This window comes from Onychomys torridus, chromosome 2 (genome assembly GCF_903995425.1).
Source record: "Onychomys torridus chromosome 2, mOncTor1.1, whole genome shotgun sequence".
Classification (NCBI taxonomy): domain Eukaryota; kingdom Metazoa; phylum Chordata; class Mammalia; order Rodentia; family Cricetidae; genus Onychomys; species Onychomys torridus.
This window is the reverse complement of record NC_050444.1, coordinates 2,263,984-2,282,813: the sequence shown is the minus strand read 5'-3', so window position 1 is coordinate 2,282,813 and position 18,830 is coordinate 2,263,984. Positions and strand designations below refer to the sequence as shown.

At 39.8% G+C, this 18,830-nt stretch overlaps 1 protein-coding gene and 1 non-coding gene across 4 annotated transcripts in view; both read left to right on the top strand.

The window, feature by feature from the left end:
* The first annotated feature begins 3,421 nt into the window (after positions 1-3,421).
* Positions 3,422-18,830, top strand: part of Rb1cc1 (RB1 inducible coiled-coil 1) — a 74,806-nt gene continuing 59,397 nt past the window's right edge. For all 3 annotated transcript variants that reach the window (XM_036177535.1, XM_036177534.1, XM_036177533.1), the window contains exon 1: positions 3,422-3,783. The gene's annotated coding sequence lies outside the window, so the exon portion shown is untranslated. The remainder of the gene's footprint in view (positions 3,784-18,830) is intronic.
* On the top strand, positions 16,705-16,838 carry LOC118579014. The gene has a single exon (XR_004944386.1). It is a non-coding gene; the product is annotated as a small nucleolar RNA SNORA8 (small nucleolar RNA).

The window sequence follows — 18,830 nt, the reverse complement described above, 5'->3', positions numbered from 1 at the left end:
ATCAGAAAACCTCTTCATAATCAGTGCCCATAGAACTTCAAAAGTGTCTGACAACAGTTGATTGAGTTATAATCTTTTTAAACAAATATTGATCTTATTTTATGTTTATGAGTGTTTTGCCTATACTACATGCATGCTTGGTGCCCAAGAAGGTCAGAAGTAGGTGTCAGATCACCTAGAACTGGAGTTATGGATGTTTGTGAGTCACCAAGTGGGTGTTGGGATCCAAACAGTCCTCTGCAAGAGCAGCAAGTGCTCTTAACCATTGAGCAAGCTCTCTTAAAAGCAAAATTTCAAATAGCTATTTTAACTTGCTCAAAACAGACATAATTTTGATATGTACTGAGTAAAGCCAAATATATAAACATCAATATATACTTTGATTGCTATTGAACATACCTTAATTAGGGCAATAATACTAAGTTGTTTAAGAAATATCAAATAAATGCTAGGAGTGGAATTTCAAATCAGGCTAAGCTGACAAAATAAAGATGTGTTCCACAATTTTCCCAACATCCTTAAGGGATTTTTTGTAAAAGATTAATGACATATAAACTCATCATCAAAGCAGTTTGTTTTACAGAGGCTCAAATCACAGGCTGGTCTCTGGATCACCCCACAGCTAAGGATGTCCTCTTGCCTCTACCTCCCAAGTGCTCAACTATCCCTGCAGCAGTTTTGTTTGAACGGCCCCTGTATTACTACTGGTGGCCTTTGAGACACGTGAGGGCAAGAATTTTTCACAGAAACTTACTTGGCCTTTAACGTATTTACAGAATTTATCTCGTTGTACAAATATTTTATAATGATTTGAGTCAATCTCTCCAGAATACTATGAATTTATAAACTCATCCCATTTAAAGATTCATTGAAAGGGGAGAAAATTTAATCTGGTATAATGTGAAATGAGCTGGTACCTAGTCCCAATCCCAGTAAGATTTGTTGTGCGATGTTAAAATGTTCAAATTGTGTCCATACAGAAAACAAAACCACTAAAAATTCTTAGGAAGGGGAGAAACATAATTAGAATTTTGCATAGAAAAACAATGGAAGCTAGTACAGGGTCAAACATGAAGAGAGGGCCTGAACAAGCTGTGAGATGCTGCCAACAAATGTTAGTCCCACTGTGCAAGGGAAAGAATTATTGTTTAAACAGGAGTTTATAATCAGTGTGTTGGATACTTCAAATGGTGTTGCAGGAGGACTTTGTTCCTGTTTATTATGGAGTGTAGAGTGTTCAAGAGAATGAGGGAAATTGGTTTGTGGACAGAAGACTTATGGGTATGCATGATTAGCAACACTTATCTCCTAGGTACTCAAAAGTACATTTAACAGAATTCATGTAACATGTTTTCACTTAAGTCTTAGCAAAAAATTTGAGATCCATATACACTTTTTTACTTTTTATTTTTTTCCGGGACAGGGTTTCCTTGTGTAGCTTTGAGCCTTTCCTGGAACTCACTTGGTAGCCCAGCCTGGCCTTGAAGTCACAGAGATCCGCCTGACTCTGCCTCCCAATTAAAGGCGGGCGCCGCCACACTATAGTATAAAGCAACAATCAGACATCTGTAGTAATAGTTTCTCAAAGAAGTCAGGGACAAGAACATCTTATTATTTTTTAGTAGATAACCATGAGGATATGTTGTGTTTTAACATTTAAAATTGGACATCATCTGTACTGATGAACACTGATTAACTGCAAGGGAACACCAGGATAAAGCCCTGGTGTGCTCTGTAGTGTGTGTGACCTTCAAGGAGCTGTTTTTCTCCTCCCATCATGTGGGTCCTAGGACAGAAGGAGGGTTGTTAGACTCAGTGGCAGATGACCTTACCCTCTGGGCCATCTCACCAGCCCTGCTTTTCATATTCAGCTCTAGCTAGACTTTGCGTTATCACATAGCTTATATATGTGGTGATATATTGTTTGTAACCTAGGAAATAACGCTTGCCTGAAGATCAGAGGACAGAGCTAGCAACAGAGTTGGGCATAGAGGGCAGGCAGAGGTGGCACACACCTTTTATCCTAGAATTTGGTAGGCAGAGGATTTCTTGTCTGGATTTTTCTGAGTTCAAGGCTACACTAGGCTACATGAGATTAATCCAGTCTAAATGAGAAACAGGGCCAGACAGTGGTGGTACACATCTTTAATTCTGGGGAATCACACACCTTTAATCTTAGCACTAGGAAAGTTGAGATAGGAAGTGATATGGTGAGGCAGAAAAAGGAATATAAGGCAGTAAGAGACAGGAACTCGCTTCTTTCTGGCTGAGGAGTTGGTGAGGTGAGAGGCTGTGGCTTGCTCTGCTTCTCTGATCTTTCAGCTTTCACCCTGATATCTGGCTCAGAGTTTTTATTAAGCCCAATTAGGATTCGTGCAACATATGTTAATTTGATGTGCTAGTAAAAATTTTTTTCTTTAGTCTTACCAATTCACTCCTTTCCCTGGTGTATAATTTTGTGCCTATTTTCTTCACTTTTGCTTTACTTTCCTTGAGCAATATGCTAAAATTCTAATTTAGAAAACAAGTGATATAAACAACAAGCTCCTCTCCAAAACAACTTTGAAATGCAGCTAATGCTTATCAGTTAATGTATTCCAGTCTCTACCACAATACATGAAGAACTGCAGATCTGGCTTAGTTTTATAGCCCTTGTGTCTCATTTTGTCGTGAATCACTCATTGTTGACTTAGAGACGGTAGTCCTAAACTTTTACTTCTACCAGAAATTCCTGGAAATAGCAATTTAAGAAGTGTTTTTGTCACATAATTAATTAGTCTGCATGTAACATCTGCTCATCAGATTTTAAATTTGTAGCTTCAAGTCCTTGCCTGAGCCCAATTACCTTTACAAATGGCAATTTTCTCTCAAACTGACATTTTCATCTCTACTCCTGATGTTATTGACTCATTAGAGAGACACCACGATATTGTACGGGCGGGTCGTGCCGCATACAGTCCAGTCCACTTGGCTTCGGTTCTCCTCTGATGGACGTGCTCTCAGCTTACCTGGTTTGTCTGACTATGTGCCGCCCTACCCTTACAAAGATTCCAGGCATACTTTCCGAGTTGCCTGCCGTGCAGGTGGCCAAGGTATGAGTGTTCCAGGTGACCGTCGGCTGACCCCGTCACAGACCTCAGTCCCAGCACTCGGGGCAGCCGACCAGGGCCCCGGAGCTGTGCAGACGCTCTTCCGCCTCGGGTTCCCCGACTGCGGCTGCTCCAGGTTTGGAGGGGTCGGCCCGCCGCGGCCAGAAGGTCAAGCTCACCTTGGGGCAGTCCACGGAAGGACCGCAATACCTTCCCGGGTCAGAGCAGGACAGACAAGACGCCAGCCACGCACTAAGACTGCGGGCGGAGCCGCGCCCGTCCGGGAAGGTCAGCGACTTCCGGATTTGCGCAGACGCCCGGAGCGCCCCTCCCCCGGCTGGCTGTTTCCCGGCGTGCTCTGCGGCGGAAGGGCCGAGTTGACAATAACAAACCCCGCGGCGGCCGCAACCCGGCCCTGCTAGTTCGGGCTCTATCAGGTCCCAGTGCCTCGGCCCCCGGACCCGGGTCTCCGCGGGGAGCCAAGGGGCCTGAGCAGCGGCTGCGCCCGACCCCGCTACCGCCGAACCTCCGGGCCGCGCCCGGCGCTCGGCGGACGGCCGGGCGCCGACGGTCGTGTTGGTTGTCTGCGCCGCAGGGGCGGTTGGTAGCCGCCGCCGAGGCCAGGGCGGCGGCAGAAGATGGTGCCGGGGGCCGCCGGCTGTGCTGCTGCCGCGGGCGGAGGAGGCGCTGCCGGGTGAGTGCCGCCCCTGCTTCCTTCTGGCGGCGGGCTGGGCGCGGGCCGGTTGGCACCTGACGGCATTGTGGGAGCGGTCGTCGGCACTGGCTCGCAGGGTCGCCGGGCCAGTCCTACGGGGACAGTAAGGCGCCGGCCGCTGAGAGGGTCGTGGGAGCGGCGGAGCGCCCGTGCCCACCGGAGGCCTGAAGCCCGGCCTCCGCTGCCAGCGCTCGGCGCAGCGGCGTGTCGGGTTCTGGAAACCCGAGAGGATTTGGACCGCGTCCGGAGTGCACAGAAGGGAGGAACCTAGAGGTGATGGCTTTGTCTCGACCCCGGAGTGCGAGCATCGGTGTAAAGTTACTCCTCGGAATGACTCAGCCTCCATCCTCTCCACTGATGAATTTGGGGTGGGGGTGTATGCGGGCTTCAAAACTTGGTAAAAATGACAGCTTCCGAACCTAGTGTGTTTGTAGTTTCTCTACAGACGTGGATGTGCCATGGTGACTGTTTGATTTCGTAATTCTGTCCTTTCCGTCATGAGTCTTTAAAGTGTGATCATTCCATGAACTGGTATAGGCCTGGTGCCAGGGAACACTCATGCATTCACACTCACTCATTGATAAAGTCTCTGTAAGACCTTCAGTTGGGTGGGAATGTTGTCAAATCTGTTATAAGCGTTAAAATGCACCCATTTTGCTAACCATTTTCTGTAAAAGGACATTAGGCTAATGTGACTTATTTATCTGAGGGCTTGCAAAGCTCGCCGTTTAGAGGCAGCCTAAATAGACCAGCATATGTGCCTAATCAAATGTCGTTACTGTATTTCAATGGGTGATTTTTTTTTTATTATTGTCTATAAATAGGCTGCTGTTATTGTGTGTGAGAATATCTTTTATTTAGTGTTATTACAAAGTATGTCATGGATTGACGTTTTCCAGGTAAATTTTTGTCATGTATTTTTTAGCGTTTACAGCTGTGTTTAAAACTTTAGCTAGAACCTAGCGTTAGAATCTAGCTGCTGAATTCATCTCAGCATTCCAGGAGGCCGAGACAGGAGAATAGCTTTAGGCTATTTGGGTTACATTGTGAGTTTCAGTGGTTTTGGGAAACATAGTGAGACCAAGTCTTGAAAAAAGAAAAACAACAAAAATGGTATCTAGGTTGTTATGCCATGAGGCACATAATGTATTATTTGCATTGACTACTCTATTGGTGTAATTTGGTTAGTGGACTTAGGCCACATTTTAAAGATAACTTTGTGGGGTTGGGGATTTAGCTCAGTGGTTGAGGGCCCTGGGTTTGGTCCTCAGCTCCGAAAAACAAACAAACAAACAAACAAAAAACCTTTGTTTTGAATTAAAACAAAGTATTAAAACAAGTTAAAACAGGTATTATGAGTCTAATTCTCTATGTTGTTACTGGCAATCAGGGAAGACAATGAAGCAGTCCTCTGCCCAGAGAAAGGAGGCTTTTTGGTTCTCTGACAAACATCAGGGTTAGAATGCACAGCAGATTGGCTTTACACATAAATCCATAAAAGCCAAAGGGAAAAAGATAGAAAAAAATGATCCCTCAGCCCCCATTTTGTTTTGTTTTGTTTTTGTTTCTTGCCTTGTTAATTTGTACTGCTAGGAATAAAACCCAGAGCCTCCAACATGCTCCACAAAGTGCTACAATCAATCCCTGTTCCCAGATTCTTTTTAAAGGACAAGTAGAATCAGTTCTGTGTAAATAAATTAAAGGGCAAGTAGAAAGCTGGATGTGGTGGTGCACGCCTTTAATCCTAGCACACAGGAGGAAGAGGCAGGCAGATATCTGTGAGTTCAAGGCCAGCATGGTCTACATAGTGAATTCCAGGCTAGGCAGGACTCCATACTTAGACCCTGTCTCAAATAAAAATCAAAGGCTTTTTCAGTTAATCTCTAACCCTGTCTACATTTTTTTTTTTCTTTCTGAGACACCAGAGTTTCACAATGTAGCCTAGGCCTACTTGTATCTTACTATGTAGCCTACACTATCTCTGACCTTAGAGCAGCAGTCCTGTGTCAGCCTCCTAGTGCTGGGATTATAGGCTCAAGCCACTACACCCTGCTGCACTTTCCTTTGTTGTAATGACTCTTGAGACTCAATACCTTTCCATGTCCATTATAGTTTTTATTGTATACCTGCTCCATTGAGACCACTAAACTAGCAACTAAGGAATAAAAGGAATGTAAGAATATCATTTGAGGCAGGTTCTCAGTAGCCCAGGCTGCCATGGACTCACTGTGTAACTGAGACTGGTCTTGAACTCTAGTCTTTCTGCCTCTACCTCCTAAGTGCTAGGATTACAGGTGTATAATATGTCTTGCTAAAAATAGAAGAAATTTTTGGAAAGAATTGGATGTTCATAAAAAATGTCATTATTGGAAATTGACTTTTAATCAAGTTTAGTTTAAGGAATTCAGAATTAGCTTGGGAGGAGAGAAGTGATGGATAAGTCCCTTTGTCTTTAAGAACACCCTAGACATCTCAGTTTTATAAGGTTTTGTTTGTTTGTTTTGGTGGGGTTTTGTTTTGAGAAAGGATCTCACTCTAACCCATGCTGGCCTTGGATTCATTGTGTAGCTCAGATTGGCCTCCAGGTCTTGGTCCCCTTTGCTAGGACTGTGGTACCTGATACACCTTGAAGTTGTGATAAGTTTTCAGAAAAAAATTAAGAACACAATGGAACATTATGTAGTGTGTGTGTGTGTGTGTGTGTGTGTGTGTGTGTGTGTGTCTATGTGTATTGGTTGGTGGGCTTGAAACTTTAGATAAGCTGTCTTTTACTGACCTGGGTAAAGACCCAAGAGAATTTAAGAAGCAATGGCTACTTGACCATGGAATACCAGGAGTGAGGGCCAATAGTAGAAAGGGGTACTCCATGTATATTTTAGTTTTACAAATCATAGTTTAAAAATAAAAGAAAGTGGAGCATATGGACCCTGCATGTGTAAAGGCAGAGAGTTAAGTGCCAATAGATCCAGCAAATCTGGGGAATAGTTGGGCTCCGGTATAACCCTCAGATCAAACAGATAAATACACTTGTATCCAATGAACTAGAGTAACACATTTCATAAGTGTGTGTTTATCGGACCATTGGGCATTTTAAAGAAGGCTAAAATGACAATATCAATTGCTGGAAAAAGAGGTTAGAGAAGCAGGCTTTGGAATGTTAGGTTGAACAATGACTTTCTTAGATAAAAATATAAGATTACTTAGCACATTTCTCTAGTCTTTCTGTTTTATGAACCTAGGAAACAATTTGCTTATAAAAGTGGTCATTGTCCAGGGTCCTAAGAGCATTACTTATCCTTTCACTCCAATGTACAGTCAAGATCCTGTGAATTTGTGCAAGTGTAGTAGAACTTGATTGCTCACAAACAACCTTTTATGAGTAGCTTTAACTTTCTCAGATGTTTACTGAATGCCCTTAAGATTGTAGGATCAACAGTTTTATCCCCTATGATTTTGTTCTTTTGAATTCTCTTATATTATTGGTTTTGTAATTATGAAAATAACAGTGATCTATTTTCATATTGTTATTAATTTGAAACTGTCCACATCAGTTTTCCCTTCACTATTCATCAAAAATTGATCAGTAACTTTCCAGAATCTATATCTAGATAATAATTCAATACTATACTGTTATTTCCATGGCCTTTGTTGACTTTGACTGCAAATGTCATTTGAGCATGCCTTTTTGATACTGCCTTATGTTTATAATCTTGGTAATAGAGTAAAGCTAATTCAATATTATATAGGTAGTTTGGGTTTTATTTCATATTTAGTATACACTGTAAAGTAAAATAATGCAACTAGGAAATTTTCTCTAAAGTCATGGATTTTATATAGTTTTGATGAATTAAATAGGACACTAGAATGAGTAGTAAGTTAATGTCCTGATGTGGAATGATTTCTGTATTAATGCAGTCCAGGCAAGGTATACACTAATATGTATGGCATGATGGTAGAAAGGAACATCATTACTTGATCTGTGATCTTCACATGTACTATGCAAATGCATTCACAAAATACAAAAACGTAGTCTTTAAAAATTTGGGGGTTGGAAATGTATCAGCAGTTAAGAGTACTTGCTCCTCCAGAAGGCCTCAATTCAGTCCCAGCACCCACATTGCCTGTAGCTCACAATCCCCTGTAACTTGCAGCTTTAGGGTAATTATAGCACCATCTTTTGATCTCTTTAAGTACCTGAACTCAAATTATAGCACCATCTTTTGATCTCTTTAAGTACCTGAACTCATGTTCACATACACAATTTGTGTGTGTGTGTGTGTGTGTGTGTGTGTGTGTGTGTGGAGAGAGAGAGAGAGAGAGAGAGAGAGAGAGAAAGAGAAAGAGAGAGAGGGGTATTCTTAACTATGTAGTCCTGGCTGGCCCAGAACTCCTCATTTTCATAAAACCAAATTAATTGGTATATACATGTGCCTTCTGTATGCTCAAGAATAAATCTGAAGGATATACTCCTGAATTCCATATTTGGTTTAAAAGTATTTCTGTTCTGGTTTTGGTCAAGAGCTTTTCAGATGTTAGCTCCATCTGAGCATGCTTGTGTCAGAGAAGGCACACACTTAGCACTATGAACCTTTATGAAAAAGGTTTTCTTTTGTAGAATGTGAAGAAGATGCCTGTCCTACTCTTTTCTTCTTGGGAGATAGAGTGTTGTTATATGGGGATGCATCCAATTTGCAGAGGCTAACTAACACTCAGTTCTTGGTCTGGGTCACCTATATGTTATTGTGGTAGATGTTATTTTCATGGATGCAGCAACCACTGAACACTGAGTATAGTAGAATTGCTAAGAATTGCAGTTTGCAGAATTAGAAACGAGACAGAATTATTTCAAATTGCCTTTTTTCATGAGGCCTTTAGTTGGCTTTCTTTGGTAACATCCAGATCTCATGCTCTATTAAATTTGACAGCAATTTGAAAGTATTTATATTCCTAGCATTTAGTACCAGGCCTGGCTTATTTAGATCACACACACCCCACACCCCAGTATTGGGAATCTAATGAGTGTGTTTAGTTTTGGAGATCAAAGTTTCTTCTTTGGGGTTTCTCACTTTTATTCCCCCATATAAGAAAGCTAATTTTGAGGTTTTTGTGTTTTAGAAAGTTGGTGATAAAGCTAGACTGGTGGGCCTTGTCATCACAGTGATAATTTTTCAAGAGGAAATTTTGAATTACCCCAGTTGAAAAGTTGGCTAGATATTTAATAAATTAATTTTGAGACAGGTTCTCACTATATATCTCTGGCTGGCGTGGAACTTGTTATGTAGACTAGGCTGACCTTCAACTCAGAGATTTGAAGGACCTGTCTGTCCTCAGTGATAAAACAACCACCAGGCCTGACATGGCAAGACAGATTTTTTCTGAGTTGGTTTTTGGTTACTTTATATATAGACACGGACATCAAGCAATACTCATATATTCTGTGTAAATATAATGGGGTCATTTTTAATTTTTATTATTTTAGATTATTTTATGTGGCATTAGATATCCTGGAAATGAAGTTGTGGAGAGTTAGGAGTTGCCATATAGATGGTGGGAATTGAACCTGGGCCCTCAGAAAGAACAAATTCTCTTAACCACTAAGCCATCTGTCCAGCTCTTTCCTCCATCACTTATAGCCAACTACAGATTCAAAAGATCTAAGGAGAAGCAAATTGTCCTCTTGTGGGTTTTTTCTCCCACTTTAGTTCATCAATATTATTTTAGCTAAGGTTCTGTATCCCGAGAAGAGAAAATAATTCTGTGGGTCACTTGGAGCTGGGGGGACAGTTTCCCAGAAACGATAATAGGACCATCATTAGGCTTTAAAATTCAGATAAGCAGAGATTGGTGGAGGAAGGATTTTTAACTGGCCTGAAAATGAGTAAAATGTTGTTCGAGTTTTCTTCAGGTATGGGATCCTTTGATACTTCTGAAAGAAGGAAATGGGGTTAATTTTGAAGCTATTAATATTGAAGCTTAATACCCACCACTTTTAGTGATTTTTAATACACTCCTGGGCAGTGTGAAGGATTCTAATGTACATTATTACCAACTCCCCTCTCTATCAACTCTGTAAAAGATTATCATTTCAGGTTGTAGATTATAAACTCAAGTGTTGAAGTTATTGAATCCCAGTGAGTAGGTAAACTCTAAATGGAGATAAATTTTGTTCCAACCACTATCTTTCTGGGTTAATTATGTGTCAGAGTTGTCAAGTTCACATATGTAGTAGGGTTGACAACTAAATAAAGGAAGTAAGTGGAATCATGTGGGTGCTTATCCAGATGTGCTTAGCTAGCATACAAAAGATATCTTCAGAGAAGCTAGGGGAATATTGAGAAGCAGAATTTGATGCTAGCTGGTGGGAATATTAAAGGGGGATTGGAGTGGACTAGAAAGTTAAAGGAGAATTTGCAGACTCTAGAGGTTCTGCCAGGGAGGATTAGGGATTAGATTCTAAAGGAAAACCAGGGAAATGATAGTTTTGTTTACAGTAAAGTGAGGGGAAAGATTTAAAGGAAAAGCATCAAATTAAAATTTGGACTTGTTGGCAAAGTATTGGTATGTAGCTCAGCACTTTATGTGGTTTTAGTTTGTTGTTTGTGTGCTTGTTTATTTTAGTCAGGGTTTCATGTAGCCCAGGTCAGCCTTAAACTCACTGTGTAGATGAGGATAGCCTTGAAGTTGTGATCATCTTGCCTTCACCTTCCCAAGTGTTGTGATTACTAGGGTACTCATTACCACACTTGGCTTGTAGCAGTGTTGGGAAATGCACCCAGAACTTCCTCTGTGGGCATACTGAGCAAGCTCTTTATACCACCAATACCCTTTTGAGCCATTCACACTGTGAGGCGCCAGCTTATTCGCCTTACCCCTGAGTCCCAGGGCTAGGATTCCTGACGTTCGTGACCATCTCTATTGGGTTGAATGTCCAAAACCAGGAAAGATAAAAGAAAAAAGAAATTTAGACATGTATAACAGTAGGATTTGTAGTTGGAAATATTTTGCATCAACCAGTACTATTTCTGAGTTGGGGATAGGTCTGAATTTGTTACCAACTGATGTTGTTTTCATATGTATGTGGAAGAGTTGGCATAATTCTACCACATATGAAGATTATTCTTTAGCTCCTCAGAACTGCCTTGGGAAATAGATGTTCTGTCTCTCTGTTTCTGTCTCTCTCTCTCTCTCTCAAATGAAAGAAAATTGGTAGATGAAGCCAGTCAAGGTCACAGTGTAGGGCAGGGCTTGAATATAGGTTTCTGACTCATCTGTTGTTATTCTTCGGTCGCCTATAGATAACAATTAGAGGAATAAATATGAGTGACCATTTAGGGAAGCCAAGGTAGAACAGGGCTGTGTACAATCTACATAGTGAGTTCCAGGACAGCTAGGGCTACACTGAGACCCTGTCTCAAAAAACAAAACCCAGGAGTGGTGGCATACCAACACTTAATACCAACCCTTGGTAGAGTCAGGAGGATCAGAATTGAGATTGAGGTTATCCTGAGTTCCAAGAGATGCTATCTAAAAATAAACAGGTGAACTTTTTTGTTTTGTTTTTGTTTTTTTTGTTGTTTTGTTTTTGAAACAAGATTTCTCTGTGTATCCCTGGCTGTCCTGGAATTTGCTCTGTAGACCAGGCTGGCCTAGAACTCAAAGATTTGCCTGCCTCTGCCTCCCAAATGCTAGGATCAGAGGTGTGGGCCACCATCACCCAGCCCAGACAAACAATTCTTAGTTTGTATATTTTTAATACACGCAGATTGTCTTAAGAGTTCCACCAACTTATATTTCTGTCAGAAATGTGCCATTAGAGGCAAGGTATGGTGAGTGGTACACACCACAGAGACAGGAGGATTTTTCAAGTCAGCCTCTGCTACCTAGGAAGTTTCAGGCTCCCTGGGCTACCTGAAACTCTTTTTTCCCCTCCTCGGGACAAAAAGGGAAGAGAAGGGGAGGGGAAAGAAAAGGTTAGAAAGGAAAAAGGAAGAGGAAAAGAGCCATTGGGTGAACTGTTCGTTACCTTTTCAACATTTAATACATTATTCCTGTCGTGAGTGGCATTCTGAATGCTACAAATGGTGTCTTGTAATTGTCTTAGTTCTCATTTCTTAGTTTAGTAAGCACATCCAGAGTTTATTTTCCTTATGACATTTTTCTTGCTTTTTTTGTTTTGAGATATGGTTTGGCCATACAGTTCAGGACATCCCCATACTCATGACCATGAGTGCTAGGGTCATACAGGTGCTACATCATCATAATGTTAACGGATTTTTCTTTGGTCTACCAGTTCACAAATAATGACACAGACTTATTAATTATGAAAGTTCAGCCTTAGCTTATGCTTGTCCCACTAGCTCTTATAACTTAAATTAACCCATTTATTTTAATCTATGTTCTGTTGTATGGATCGGTTATCTCTGATCTGTCATATGTTTGACTTTTTAGAGTCCCCTTGGTCTCTCTTTAGAGCACTAGATCCATCTATTTCCTCTCTGTCTTCCTACAAGTCCCACCTATACCTCCTTCCTAGCTATTGGGCATTCAGCTTTTTTTTTTCTCTCTCTTTTTTTTCTGTCTTAAAAGTACTTTTTTGTTTTGTTTTAATAGTTTAAAAATTTTTTTAAATTACCTTACAAAGTTGCCAGTTTTCTTGTGGCATTAAAAAAATATATATTTTGCTTTAGTTGACCCCAACCCCCTACTACCAGCCCCTTTCCTCTCGCATCTTCCTTGGTGACTCCCCCATTAAACCCTTCCACTCCTGGTATTCCCATTCCACTTTCACATCCCATATGGTCTATCATACCCCAAAGCCTTTATTGCCCTCCCTTGGGCTCCCTTCTGGTTTCCTGGCCCCATATGCAATCTCCTCGCCATAAATAAATACAAGTAACATTTAGACGCGACGGTCTACCTCTGAGAGAGATCATGCAGCCTTTGCCTTTCTGAGCCTGCGTCACCTCAATATAATCCTTTCCACTTCTATCCATTTCCCTGTAAATTTCACAATGTCTTTTTTTTTTTTTTTTTTTTGAGACAGGGTCTTTATGTAGCTCTGGCTGTCCTGGAACTTTTAAGTAAGCACAGCTAGAAACCACAGAACACAGTTAACCTTTGTGGAAGGAAGGAGAAGTTTTTAATGCAAAATGAAAGGTGGTTCGGATTAGTAGAGGACAGTGCTAGCTGCAAAAGCTTATTGGGTTTTATAGGGTTATTTGAGTGGGCAGCTCAGATGCTGAAATGGACTCAGTTTGGGCATTCAGCTTTTTTTTTTTTTTAAATAATCTTTTTTAAAAAAGATTTATTTATTGTGTGCAGTGTTCTGTCTGCACAACAGAAGAGGGCACCAGATTTCATTATGGATGGTTGTGAGCCACCATGTGGTTGCTGGGAATTGAACTCGGGACCTCTGGAAGAGCAGCCAGTGCTCTTAACCTTTGAGCCATCTCTCCAGCTCAATTGTGAATAATCTTTATGAAATTTAGGTTAGATCCTATTACCTGTTCCTTCTTTTGTAAAATGCCACTTGACAGGTTTTTGTTTATTTTATTCATTCATTCATTTATTTATTTATTCATTTATTTATTTATTTTTCTGTTATCAGCTTGATGCAGTATAAATTCTTATCCTCATAGTGAAATGTTTCACTGAGGCTTGCCCAGTGACTGAGTAAAACCAAAACTTATTATAAGCCACAGTCATCCTAGGGTCCCCTCTGCTATGTAGCCTCCCTGGGTTGCAGTCTGATTGTTCTTTGCTTTATATCTAGTATCTACTTATGAGTGAGTACATACCATGTTTGTCTCTCTGGGTTTGGGTTACCTCACTCAGGATGATATTTTCTAGTTCCATCCATTTGCCTGCAAATTTCATGCTGTCATTGCTTTTCTCTGCTGAGTAGTACTCCATTGTGTATATATATGTACCACATTTTCTTATTTTATTCTTCAGTTGATGGGTATCTAGGTTGTTTCCAGGTTCTGACTATTACCAATAGTACTGCTATGAACATGGTTGAGCATGTATCTTTGTGGTATGATTGAGCATTCCTTGGGTATAGGGCATTTAGTTTTTTAATACACCAGTCATAGCAATGCATTTTCACACAGTGTACAAATATCCCACAACATCATAATACTACCATTTGAAAAAAATTCATCATTTCTCTCCTCCAATTGAAATTCTGTGATTTTTATAACTTTGAGTTAGATTGCACAACATTGATCTTTGTAAAATTTTAGTAAGACAGTATTAAGCACAACAAGTAATTTTTTTTTTTTTTTGGTGGTGTTAAGGATTGAAGCAAGGGCCTTGTGCATGCTGAACAAGGATTCTTTTAATAAGCTTCCTTTTCCACCTACTAAATGGATGTTAGTTAAAGACAACAAACTTCTGTCTTGCTTATACAGAATATTGTATTTCTCATATTGTGCCTTGTCTAAACTGTGGGCCGGGGGGGATTAAAGTAAAACCTTTCCATTACCAGACACAACTGTGGTGTTTTGAAGCTATGTTATGGCCACCTCAAGCATAGCATCCAGGGGTGAAATAACAGGTGAGATATAGACAGCTTGTCTGTTTGGTGCTGGAATGTGAACTCAAGGCCTTGAACGTGTTAGGTAAACTACCCACTATTGCACTACACATTCAGCCCAGAAATAGTTTTTAAAAGACTTGGTGGTGTGAACACCAAAGTAGAGAGAAGGGGTCTGTGGATATGGCAGCTTTAGGAAGAGATTGTATGATAGAAGAGAATGTCTGTGACAGGAGTTGAGTGATCCTGCTCTGACTGTGACAGAAGACTCATACACCTAGTCCCCTCACAGTGTTATTGCTGCAGAGCTGGCCTCCTCCACATTTTTTTTCTAAACCAAAGATGGTACACCCCTTTAATCAGATAGTCTGAGTTTTGTCTGCTTCCCTATGGACACACATACTTTACCTTATAGACTCTTGAGTAGGTAATTTATATAGTCTCTCTCTCTCTCTCTCTCTCTCTCTCTCTCTCTCGTGTGTGTGTGTGTGTGTGTGTGTGTGTGTGTTTAAAGTAGAAGACTGGGTATTATCCAAGAATAAGATTATCTTGAATACCTCTTACGTTGGTTGGGTGTTGATGTACAGTGGAAGTTTGATTTGTATGTTTCTGTACATATATGCTTATAGGAGGCTTGTATTTCTATTTCATTTACTACTGTTTGTTTTTATAAAGTGTATTTATTTTTCAAACATTGCCTTGGATACAGGATGGTGACAGCCCCTTTGCATTAGATATTACTAGGTACTTGTATTTCTGCTTATGTTCATAGATTGGCTACAAATGGTTTGTTAAGAACTGATACATGATTTAAGAACATGTTGATTCTCCTTGAGATCTTCCAGGAAAGAAAACTTGTAAGTTTAATCATTAAAGAATTGAAAGATGTTTATTTTGAGACAGGGTCTTCCTGTGTAACCCTAGCTAGCCTGGAACTCACTGCCTTACTATGTAGACCAAGCTGTCCTCAAATTCATGGAAATCTACCTGCCTCTGCTGTGACTAAAGGCATGTATCACCATGCCTGGCTTTCAGAGTGTTCTGTACATTAGCATGAGTAAAGATGGCCAGTAAGTATGGGAAACAATTAGTTTTTTTTTTTTTCTATTACGAATAACAGGGGGTATTATGTAGCACATATTTAATATATACACCTAAAGAATAGACACTGTGCTGGTTCATGTAGATCCAGTTCATTCCAGTGGGCTTGTAGGAGACACATTTGCTTTTGAGAAATTATTCCTTTAGTTTTATCAAAAAACAAATAAACAGGCCAATTTACTGATGAAAACTTCTAATATCATTTTTGTCCTGTAGGTAGGGGTAGGAACCTGGAATTTTTTGTAAGCTTTGCTTTTATATTACAGTTATTATTATTGCTTTAAAAAATTTTTTTAACACAAATGAGAAACAAAAACCTGGCTATAGACTGTGTCTCAGTAGCTTCTTTCAGTTTCCACCTTGTTTTAGCTAGACTTTTACCTTCCCTTTTTCTTCTTATTTGGCACTATAAGGAATATATTATCTGATTTTGAGAAGAGGGCTGAAAGTCAAAATACTTTCCTCATTGTCCAGCCTGGAAATGTCAGAAGAGGGATTTGAACCAAATATGTTAACCTTGTTCCTTACCAGTAAGTTGTTTTTATGTCTTTTGGGGGACAAATTATAACCAGGGAGGTAGCAGGCATAGTGGTACATTTCTGTAATTCCAGCTTTCCTCAGGCTGAGGCAGGGAGAGATCACAAGTTCAAGATCAGACCCTGTCTCAAAATAAACAAAAATATGTAAATATAACCAGGAAGAAAGTTTCTGTGGAAGCAGACTGTTTTATAAGACTATTGTTAATCCAGTACGTTGAGGAACATGTCATATTTGCATTGTTTTCTCTCTAAACACTCCCTCAACATTTCTCTGCACATCTGTGATTATGTTATTTATTGGGGGATGGCAGGATACCAAGATTCTGTCTTAGGCTGGCCTGGAGCTTACAACAGTTCTCTTGCTTCAGTCTACCCAGTGCTGAGATTGTAGGCATGAGTCATCACACCTATTTGTGTTTATGTTATGTGTATTGTTCTTTTACAGCATTATTAGCCTTACTAAAAACTATCTGTGTTTTTCTACAATATTTACACCAGAAGAATGAATAACTGCTCATTTATTGTTAATGATAATGGTAAAGTATCTTTTATATGCTTTAAACACTTTGGAAAATTGTTTCCTTTTGCTGGGAGGAATTGAGACAGGGTCTTTGTGTATCCCAAATATCCTAGGACTCACTATGTAGATCAGATTGGCCTTGAACTTGAAGAGAATTTGCTGAGATTAAAGGCAAACACCCCCAGGCCTGGCCATAATTTCCTTAGCATGGGTCCTCATGGGTATCAGTGCTCATTCTGGTATATTCAAAGGACAGTATAATAGAAATTCAATATCTGGCATTATGGGTTTTCTGGGCTTTGTGCTTGTTAATCCTGGTATTTCTATTGATGCAGTCTAAAAAATAATACTAGAAATAGCATTATTACTGAGTTAAGGAAGATCTGAATTTATAAGATCTTTGTTTACCCTCACAAATACAAATTGCTTTCTAAAGGTTATAATTATTTATAATACACTGATTCCTTCATTGTAAATGTTGAATATGATTAAAGTGATTTTCTCCTTTTATATTTTATTGTGGAAATTTGAAAATGCACAAAGTTAGAATATTTAGTGAACGTTCTGTATCTTTTTCACTTGTTGGGGAGTACCATTCCACATTAAATTTATCTACATTTCAACAAAATTCATTTCTGCTAACCTTTCTTGTTTCTTTTTTTCATCATTTGTTTTCATTAGGCTAATAGTTTAAGCAAGTATCATCTTCCATATTAGTTTTTCAGAGCTTATTTTGTCCTAACTACTGTGCCTGCCATTATCAACCAAACAAAAGCAGGTTTATAAGTACTATTTTAGTTTAATGTGCATTGGGTATGCATGCTGATGCCTGTGGAGGACCGAGGCAGTTGATCCCTCGAGAGTTTGAGTTAGGGGCCACCACCCAATGTGGTGCTGGGAACTGAGCTCAGGTCCCCTGGAAGAGCAACAGTAGGAGCTCTTAACCCCTGAGCAACCTCTCTAGCCTTCAGTCTAACAAAATTTTTTAACATTTTTTCAGATGATGGAGGTTTGCTTGGAGTCCAACAAAAGACTCCATGCACCTTGGGCAAGAATTCCCATGGTGACAAACTTCCAGCTTGAAATTTTTTAATACATAGCTCAGGCTTAGGTTTTTATATTTATCTAAAAATTGGCTTTTATTAGTTGCTTTTATTGTTTCAGCCTCCCCCGATACCCCCAACATGCATTTATTATTTTTTTAACTTATTTTTACTTATTAAAAGCTTTCTTTTATTTTGGAAACAATTTGTTGAAGAACCTAGGTTGATTTCCTAGGGAATGGTCATCATTTTATATTCTGTTGATTGTTTTCTTACAATGATTAGTTTTTAATCTACTTTGCATTTACTATATGGCTGATAGGTGTGGAATCTTAATTTTGCGGAGTAGGCAAGAAACTATAACTGTATCCAGTTAAATCATTTGAGATGCTTACATTAGCATGCCCTGCTTAGGGTGAGTGCCGAGTGATCCCTGAAAGCAATATCTTTCAACCTTCCTTGCCCATTAGAAGAATCTGTCAGAATTTCTCTGATTGTTTTAATTAATTCATTTATATATGGATTGCATTTACGTGCCACAGTCCAAGTGTGTAGAAGTGAAAAGACAACTTTGGAGTTGGCTCTCCCCTACCTTTACGTAGTTCCAGAGATTGAACCATGTTGATTGTAGATCTGTTACTTTAGTGTGAAATGACTAGCCCTCCCTGTATTTCATCTGCACCATTGTTGGTGTTTTTCTAATTAAGTAGTCTGTGTGTTATCAGCTAGTGGGTTATCCTGAAGCACAGTTCATGTAAGAAAAGGTAAAAGTTTAATTTTTCTTTTTTTTTAGGTTTATTTATTTATTTTGGTTTTTCGAGACAGGGTTTCTCTAGTTTTGGTGCCTGTCCTGCATCTTGCACTATAAAACAGGCTGGCCTCAAACTCACAGAGATCCACCTGCCTCTGCAGTGCTGGGATTAAAGGCGTGCGCCACCACCGCCCAGCTTACCTAGTTTTTATAATGGGCTCTGAAACTAGTTTACCAATATTTTTATTTCTTTTCATTTTTAAATTTATTTCATGTATATGGTCAGAGGACACACAGCTTAATGTCTGTGGGAATCAGAAGACAACTTGTGGGAGTTGATTCTCTCCACCATGTTGATCCTGGGATTGATCTTGTGTTGTCGGGTTTGGTGGCAAGTGTCTTTACCTGCAGGGCTACCTCACAGCCCCAGGGTTTTTGATTGTTTGTTTGCTTTTTAAGGTATTGTTAGAAACATATGAGTTTTTATGGATTTAAGGTTATTTAGTTTTTTTTTTATAAGATTTATTTATTTGTT